Source organism: Babylonia areolata, chromosome 1, assembly GCF_041734735.1.
Source record: "Babylonia areolata isolate BAREFJ2019XMU chromosome 1, ASM4173473v1, whole genome shotgun sequence".
Taxonomy (NCBI): Eukaryota; Metazoa; Mollusca; class Gastropoda; order Neogastropoda; family Buccinidae; genus Babylonia; species Babylonia areolata.
In genome coordinates, this window is record NC_134876.1 from 58,883,218 (window position 1) to 58,893,217 (window position 10,000).

Sequence of the window (10,000 nt, forward strand, 5' to 3'; positions counted from 1 at the left end):
GCGCATGTTTGTGAATAAATAAAACTGGTGCGAAACTGAGCGCTTTGATTTGTCTATGCACAAGATTCAGCGCTATATAAATACCATTATATTATTATTTTTTTAAACTCCCAAGACGAGACATTTTCATATTTTGTGTATGTTTTTCACATAGAGTTTCTGAATTTCTGTCTCACTGCCGTTACAAGACTTTTATTTGTCTGGTCCAGCGTATGATGATGATGATGATGATGACGATGATGATTATCATTGATAGTAGTAGTAGTGGTAGAAGCAGCAGCAGCAGCAGCTGCAGCAGTAGTAGTATTAGTAGTAGTAGCAATAGTAGTATTTGTATTTGTATTTCTTTTCATCACAACAGATTTTTCCGTGTGAAATTCGGGCTGCTCTCCCCAGGGAGAGCGCGTCGCTACACTACAGCGCCATCCTACACTACATCGCCCATGATACATGACACCTCACAACAGGGCGCAGCTCTTTTTTTATGCAGTTTTTCTCATTCTTTGGCTCTGTTTGTTGTCCCCAACCACAACAGCTGCTCAGCTGTTCGATAGAAGTCGGTAAGCTTTCATAATGAGTTCAGCTAATTGTGTATATTGGAGGGGGGAAGGGGGGGCGAGTGGGGGGTGGGGTGGGGGCAATACTACCCCTGTATTGATTGAAAACCTGCCACTGTACAGGTCTTTGCATTGATTGTATTGAACATGTAACACATCGATTGATTCGCTCGACCTATGAAGCAAGCATTACCGTGTGTGCCCCCTATCTCCCCCCCTGTCCCCCCCCCTCCCCCGCCTTGTTGACCTGCCAATTAAATCTTGAAGGCTATATAGCAAACAATACTAAGTGCACATAAAATTGGTTAGGCGTGTGACTTCTTCTGATCCAGTGTTCACCAGTGATCGCGCTCCGTTTCAGTATGGTGTTGTGTCCCTTGGGAAGACATTTCTACTCTGGATTACCTCACACCAGACAGGTGTCAATGGGTACTACCTGACTTCGGTTGTTGGGGGACCGTTAATACGACAGAAGGTGAGGATTGGGCCCAGCCTTCTTCCTCCTATGTCGGGACCGATGCACAGTGGATACGAGGTTGTCCATCCATGACGTAGATGCGTTGTACTGCCGTTACGCGCCAGGGGCCCAGTACATCCGTCTTCGGTGTTGGTTTTCTTGTCCCAGTTTCCCTCTCGTAGGCGACTTGCCGACCAAGGTTTATGAGCATCCCCTACCCTGGTTTATTTCTCCGAGGTTTTCCTTCCCCGAGGCTAGATTTTTTTATGCGTCTCTTACTCGCATGATGAACCCGTCATAGGACACATGGGGAATTTGATATGGTGTAACAGTGCCACCTGTTACCCCGCCCCGTCCTGGTAGGAACATCGCCATTTGGTCCAGGACTGCTTATTCGACCAGGCAAGCCTGACTTATATTGCAGCTAACCCTCGTATCTGGGGGCCGTTCCCCTATCCGCCACCCGCCGGGTTGGGTATAGTCGCCCCGCCCGGACACAGTGGATATGAATTCACAGCCTCTTGAGCTTTGGAAGGCTTATGGACCTTCGGGTGACCATAACCCCCCCCCCCCCCTTTCCCCGGCGGGGGAATGCGGGGATTTTTCATTATGATTTCCCAAAAGTTTGATCAATTTGCCATCCAAACATACCTGTCTGCCAAAAATGAATTTCGGTATGAATATACTAGGGTATGGTTTAAAAAAAAAAAAAGTAATTGTTTTTGTATTGTCGCGAAAGTGTGTCATCAACAAAAATGGCATGTTGTTATAAGTGGAGTGTCCTATTTGTCTAAGATTAGGCTTGTAGAGCTTCGTATTATGTCACTCAGACTTTTACAATCAGGAATGACCTCCTAAAATGTACCCGAGCGTTACAGGCGTTCTACTACTGACCCAAACTCCACAATTTCAAGTATCGCGTCGCCGCAGTTTACAACAACGTTTTATTTGGGAAACGAAACATCGTCATTAAAGATTTTTGCGTCCATACACCCCACTTACATCATCAGGGGGCTTTTTCACAATATCTGCTTCATACTTTGGTCAGTTTTTATGTCCACTATTACCTGTCCATAATTACCTGTGTCACATAACGTCAGTTGCAGTTTAAGAATCCAGACAATGTTGTAAAAAGAAAAAGAAAAAAAAAGAACCCCATCAACTCCATTCTTTGGCAGTTGCAAAAGGCGTGGCCAGCACAAACAGCAGACAGTTCAGAGCTCATTACAAAACAGACTCTAATAATTCCTTTCGAATTACAGAAAATATCACTGAGTTGTTCATGTGCACTACCAAACTGTGCAGTCTTTCATTTCTTGCCACAAGAACCTCTTTCTTGTACTTTACATACATAAATGGTATACTTTTGTTTTTGCTTTTCTCCATTTGGGGGGACTTTTAGATGCCCATTTGCGTCCTCGGAGAGTGCCTTTGCACGTGGTGAGTCTTTGAGAAACTGTCACAGATGAAGTATCCCCAGAGCTTCCAACACTGAGGTGTTCTCGGATGGCATGGTCGTTGTGTTTCCCGGCCACAAAGGCTTCGGTGGAGCCCCTGGTGCAGATGGCCAACTGAACGATGATGTCTTTATAGCCTGTTCCTCTCTTGAGTTTTCCCAGAGTACCAAGAGAACAATTTAAGAGAAACGCACCAAGACATATCGCATTCTTCTGAGACTTTCTTTGCAACTGCGAAGCGATATTGCTGGCTTTTGAGCATTTTCAGTACACTGGAAGTATTTCATCATGTGACTAGCTATTACGGCATTAATGCAATTTTAATGTCATTCATGGAATAGCTCATTCTAATTTCTTTCCGTAAACATAAAGAAATTAACTGTGTGATGAAATATATGGATATAGTGCCGTTTCAATTACATATCCCCCCAGACATTATTTGTAGGGTCGAAAGAAGGAAAAATGGCCGATATTTACCATCCTCCTGCATTTATACCGTAATTTCAGCTAGGCAGACGGGTAAATTATGATTTCTGGCATAAAAACACACAAGAAAATCACTATGAAAAATCTCTCTCCTCCCCCACTCCCCGGCGGGGTAACGGTTACCATATGCCACCCGACAGACTATTATGAGACCTTAAATCTTTTTTTAACCACTGTGTACTTTACGGCGTGTTTTTAACTGCTAAGTTCTGTATGGTGTAACTGTGTCCTACAGTGTGTGGTTTTAATGGGGTGGGGTGGGGAAAGGAGCACGTGAAAACAGACACGTGACCTGGCTGATGGAGCGAGTGTAGGAGGATCCGGTTGTACATCACAGTGCATCGCGAGACAGTGCGATAGGGCAGTGCCATATAAAACACGAAGCAACACGTTACAAGACAAATACAACAGTCTGATACGAGAAGAGACGAGACGAGACGGTACGGTACGGTACGGTACGATACGATACGATACGATACGATACGATACGATCGATGCGATGCGATGCGATGCGATGCGATACGATACGATGCGATGCGATACTACTATACGATACGACACGATACGATACGACACGAAACGATACAATAAAACACAACACAACGCAATGTAGTGTACCTACGGTGCAGTGTAGAGTACTGCAATGCAACAACAACAACAACAAAAAGCACAACAAAATACAGTACAAGACAATACAGCAAAGCTGCGAAAAACACAACACAATGCAATGAACACAGCGCAGTAAAATCTGAAAGAATGAAAAAACACATGGAAGGCAAACGATTGAAAATTCAAGCAACAAAAACACTATCCACGCTTAGCTAGCCAACCTGTGCGCACCTTCGATACAAGCCAGACCATGGCAATTCAGATCGCATTTCAAGACAACTTGAGCATAAACACGTTCGACTAATATTAACACTTTAAAATCTATACTGTTTGCTCGTACGATCGAAATTTTACTGTCGGTTTCAAAGAGGTTTCTTCTTCTTCGTTCGTCGGCTGCAACTCCCACGTTCACTTGTATGTACACGAGTGGGCTTTTACGTCAATGACCTTTTTTTTTTTAACCCCGCCATGTAGGCAGCCATACTCCGTTTTCGGGGGTGGGGGGTACATGCTAGGTATGCTCTTGTTTCCATAACCCCCCGAACGCTGACATGGATTGCAGGATCTTTAATGTGCATATTTGATCTTTGCGTGCGTATACCCTCGAAGGGGGTTCAGGCACAAGCAGGTTTGCACATATGTTGACCTGGGAGATCGGAAAAATCTCCACCCTTTACGCACCAGGCGCCGTTACCAAGATTCGAACCCGGGACCCTCAGATTGAAAGTCCAACGCTATAACCACTCGGCTATTGCGCCCGTCAAGGAGATGTGAAAGCCTGCGGACTGATCCATACACACTACACCAGGAGGGTGGTGTCTTTTGCCGGTGGGCTCTGCAGTCATGAAATACTGGCTGGTACACCCGTGGGGATACTTCTTTTAAGGCTGTCGCGAGTTGCATCCTGTGGTCTCTTTTGCCTCTGTTCGGGAGCAGTTATGTCCCTTGAATTCTTAATGGAGTGTCCTGTGCGTGCCTGCACCCATCGTGAACATGGCGCAGGCCTCCAAGGGTGGTGCAGGATTGCTCCAAGGGCGGGTGGAGACAGTGCTTCTCTGCTTCTCTGGGTCCTCCCCAGCACCTACGGGTGTTTCTCTTTCTTCTTTTCTTCATCGGCTTTAAAAAAAAAAAATCAAAACGACCAGATGCCTGACCTCATAAACCCAACGAGCTGGTCAGGCCTTGAGAGCCAAGACCAGGTATGTTTGAAACATAACGCACGATCGAAAATTCGGGCAGTGAAGAGAGTCCGTTTCACGATGGCCCACTGGACAGAAGCGGAGGTTGTGTGAGAGAGAGTGAACCAATCGATCTCCGGTTTCGAAGAAACGCTCATATCGCGAGTCGGTTAACTTACTAAAAGCGTGGTTATTTTCTTTCAATGGATGAATGTTAAAGACAAACACTGTTTTTCAGTGTTCTTGCATCAAGGATAGGCCTACGTATGAAAGTGTTGACATGATACAGAAACCAAAGGAATAAAAACAAAGACTAACAAACAAACAAAAGCCCCAACCAAACAGCTAACATACTGATCAAACAAACTATTCAGACATTGTTGTTGTTTTTTGTCGGCTTGTTTGATTCGCTACACACATGTGTAAAAGCTAAAAAAGGAAAACCTATTATTTCTCATTGGGCATGACTGAACAGTTCTCTTTTTGTGAACATCAAATGTACCACAAAACGTCTCTTTGATTAATTGTTCTCCAACAGTGTGTAAGCAAGGAAAATCGGCGAGTGTAAGTATGCGTGTGTATCTCTGTGTACTTGTGTGTTCGAGATTATGTATATGATGCATGTGTGTGCACACACGTGTGTGTTTGAAGATTTTCATGTGGTAATGTTTTGTATGATTTTCATGTTTCCGTAATTGTAGTCTTTGATTCATCCATTTATGCAACTATTATTATCTATTTGGTTTTTTCTATGTCATTTATTATTCATACTTATTTCATTTATTACAATGTGTGTATGTGTGTGTATGCGTGTGTGAGGGCATGGTGTAAAGAAGCTTCCAGCTTATCCATTTTACCCTCAATAAAACATTTGTCATTGTCATTGTCTCTTTTTTTTCAAGAGCGTGCTCTTTTTTTCTACTTTCAGATGAATGAAAAGCTGAACTAAAAAGATAATAATGATCAAAGATGAACAAAAAAAATAAACACAAATTGATGAACGAATAAATGCATACAGACACAAATACACAAAAGAAAAAATAAGTAAATAAATAATAAATGAAGAAATAAATAAATAAAGTTTGGCGGAATAGAGGGAGTCATCTTGTACACCATGCTGTATGGGAAGCATATTGAGTGTAAGTAAATGTAAATAATATATCTAAATAATATGTAAATAAAAGGTGACGATGAATGAAAAAAAAAATCCAAACAATAGATCGGAAATCCAAATAAGCCATAATTTGATTATCGTCTGTGTTTTGATCAATAACACACACACACACACACACACACACACACACACACACACACACACACACACACACACACACTAATAATAATAATAATAATAATGGTATTTATATAGCGCTGAATCTTGTGCAGAGACAAATCAGAGCGCTTTCGCACCAGTCATTCACACGCATGCATAACTCTAAAACTGTAGAAACTAAAGACAAGGAAGGGCAGGCAAGGGAGGCTGTTTTGGGAAGAGATGGGTTTTAAGGCCAGACTTGAAAGAGCTGAGAGTGGAGACTTGACGAAGCGAAAGAGGAAGTTCATTCCAATCGCAAGGTCCAGAGACAGAGAAAGAACGGCGGCCAACAGTCGAGTGTTTGAATCTGGGTATGCGTAAACAGAGTGGATCCGAAGCCGATTGTAGTGAGCGAGATGGAGTGTAGAGGTGAAGGCAGCCACAGAGATAGGAAGGGGCAGTTTTGTGAATACATTTATAACATAGAGTGCTGATCTTTTACTTTACTCAGTGTGAGACAGGGAGCCAGTGGAGATGTTGCAAAAGAGGAGTGATGTGCTCAGATCTTTTCTTTGTGAAGACGAGTCGGGCAGCAGAGTTTTGTATGCGCTGAAGGGACTGAATGGATGAAGCAGGCAAACCAGACAATAGAGAGTTAGAGTAGTCAAGGCGAGAGAGAATGAGAGAAACGACAAGTCTAGATGTTGCGTCAGTGGACATATATTTCTGGACGGCACTGATGCGCCGCAGTTGACAGTAGCAGGACTGACATGTCTGACTGATAAATTTTTGCATGGACAGTGTATTGTCAAGGACAACACCGAAGTTCCTGACTGACGTGGAAAGAGGGATGGATGTACTACCAAGAAAGAAAGAAACAAATATACAACCAAAAATACAACCAGAAAACAACTTGGCCTGCAACAAGACAAAGAAACGAACGTTCAGACTCCAAGAATCATTCACCTTCCATCAACGTGGCAAACATCGGTCATTCACCGTTGCAACAAATATGTCACTATTACATAAAAAAAATAATAATTAAAACATGGTGTGGAAAACATTGTTTTCTTTTAGTTTGTTTATAATGCTTTTATTTCTAGTTGTTAACGTAATGTCGTCGTCTTCGTCATTGTTGTTTTTGTCGTTCTCCTTCTTTTTCTTCACGAAGAGGAAGGAGATCCAGAAACTGGAGCTTTGAAATGCTGTTGGGCTTCACTGATGACAGTGCGGTGTTGTGTGCATGAATCCAAAACAGGTCACCAATCGATAGGAAGTCTCTGTGTCTCCACGGACACACACACACACACTCACACACACACACACACACACACATACACACACACAAACTTCACACACAAACACACACGCACGCACGCACGCACGCGCGCACACACGCACACACACACACTCACACACACGCACACACACACACACATGCTTGCGCACACACACACAAATAGCACGTCTGGTCCAGCATCATTTGAGCCCCTAGTTATTTTTTATTTTTCATTTGTATTTTTGTGGTTGTATACAGGGGACTTAGGATGGATGGTGCTGATGTGATGTCACTGAACTGTAGTGGATGGTGGGATACAGATAGAAGATATGGAAAGGACTGTGTATTTAAACTGAAAATTGACCATATTTTGCGCGTAAAGCACACACACACACACACACACACACACACACACACACACACACACACACACACACACTATGAACGGAAGTGGTTAGGCTGAGTGCTCAAGTGGTTGATGGGTTTGTTCACCTTTCAACTGATCGGTGTTCGATTCCTCCAACACAGGATGACCGCGGGCGTCCCCTTTTAAAGTCCTTGGTTCAAACGTTTTCAGGTCTATAATGGAGACAAAACACAGCGCGCAATAGAAAAGTCGCTAAAAAAAGGGGGGAAAAGACACAAACAAAAGGATTGATTGATTGATTGATTGATTGACTGATTGATTGATATGGATACTTATACAGCGCCTATCCTCGGTCGGAGACCAAGCTCTGAGCGCTTTACAAACTCGGTGTCATTTACACACTGCCTACCTGGGTAGAGCCGACTGACTGTTGCTATTTGGGCGGTCATCATTCGTTTCGTGTGTCATTCAATCAGATTTCAGGCACGCACACATACGCACTCAGACAAACATGTAACATTTAACATTTTACGTGTAAAACAGTTGTTGTTGTTGTTTTGTTTGTTTTTTGAGGGTTTTTTTTATTACCCCGCCATGTAAGCACCCATACTTCGTTTTCGGGGGTGTGCATGCTGGATATGTTCTTGTTTCCATAACCCACCGAACGCTGACATGGATTACAGGATCTTTAACGCGCGTGTTTGATCTTCTGCGTGCGTATACACACGAAGGGGGTTCAGGCACTAGCAAGTCTGCACATATGTTGACCTGGGAGATCGGAAAAATCTCCACCCATTACCCACCAGGCGCCGTTACTGAGATTCGCTATTGCGCTCATCAAGGATAAAACAGCGTTCAATAGACACAGTTTAAAAAAGAAGAAGAAGAAGAAGAAAATAGACACAAACAAAAAGATAAAACATAGCGCTCAATGGACAAATTCTTGTAGGAAAAAAAAGGAAACGTAGTGCAAAAATAAACTTGAGCGTTTGTGTCCTTTCCCTCCGCTCACTTCCTTCTATTGTTCTTGTTACACTGGGGCGTAAGAGTTGGTTAGCATGTCGATTACCTGTCTATCTATCTATCTATCTGCTTGTCTGTCTGTCTGACTTTCTCTATGTACCTATATATTTGCATATATATGTATGTATGTATGTATCTATGTATTTCTCTGTGTATATATCTGTCTATCTATATCTCTACCTATCAATGTCTCTGTCTATCTATCTGTTTGTTTGTTTGTTCGTTCATTTGTTTGTGCCAAGTCAGCTTATCTGTTTACTTACTTACTTACTTTCGTACTTACCTACTTTTATACTTACGTATCTATCATCTTTTCATTTACTTTCTTTATCTGCATACTTATTAATGCATATTCATACTTATTTATCCATATTCATCTGTCGCAATTAGATTGTGACTTATCTGTTTGCTTATTTGTCTATCTGTTACTGACTTATGTACTTATTAATTGTTGATTTTGTTTAATATGTTCATATTTTTTATTCATTCATTATTTGTTTCTAAAATCTAAAATAAGTTATGGATTATCTATCACTTGTTTTTTTGGGGGGGTTTGGGTTGGGGTTTTTTTTTTACTAATTCATTTATTCATTTATCTTTGTCATAGAAAGAAGTTGAAATATATATGTTATATCAAACTCATGCCTCATCGTCATTGACAGACTTGATAATATTTTTTTTCTTTACCTTTGCTCTCACACTCTTTCTCTCGTTCCTTTCAAACCCAACGACAATATTCTTATATTCTGATGTGCGTATAATTCTTTCCATTTCATGTATCTGTATCTGTATCTATATCTGTTTCTCTTTATATGTATATGTATATACCATTATGCTTATGCCTTTATCATTTGGTATTGCGTAAGTGTAGATCTTATTTAGGGTTGAGACTGGATGGGGTAAAAATCACACAGCGCTTTTCTGTTATACTCGGGGTGAGGGGGGAGAGGATATATATATGTATATATACAAAAATTACCATGTCTTTTCTAAACAGAAATCACCGACCCAGCCACTTCGCAACAGACACAAGTCCCTGGAATATTTCCGCACTGCATGCTGCAACGAACTGGTGCCGGAACTTTGACGTTGCAGCCAATGACCGTGGTCCATTCCACCTTCTCTGATCTACAGCGGCATCAGTGACACCATTCCCTGCACGGCAACAGGTCTACCTCGAAGAAATAATTGTGGTGATGAACAACCTGGGCTGCAAGTTTGTTAGTTAATTTTTTTTCCTGTGCTACAGAAGTGTTTGATGACGCAACTGCTCATGTGAACGATCAAAACTCGCGTGCATTACATTTTTAAAAGCGAAAAAAAAAAGAGAGA

The 10,000-nt window shown here is 42.0% G+C and overlaps 1 protein-coding gene across 5 annotated transcripts in view; it reads left to right on the forward strand.

Annotated features, from left to right (window-relative positions):
- LOC143284639 (uncharacterized) overlaps positions 1-10,000 on the forward strand; it is an 86,758-nt gene that overhangs the window by 17,982 nt on the left and 58,776 nt on the right. For all 5 annotated transcript variants that reach the window (XM_076591526.1, XM_076591534.1, XM_076591544.1 and 2 more), the window contains one exon: positions 9,666-10,000. This exon is cut by the window's right edge and continues 871 nt beyond it. The gene's annotated coding sequence lies outside the window, so the exon portion shown is untranslated. The remainder of the gene's footprint in view (positions 1-9,665) is intronic.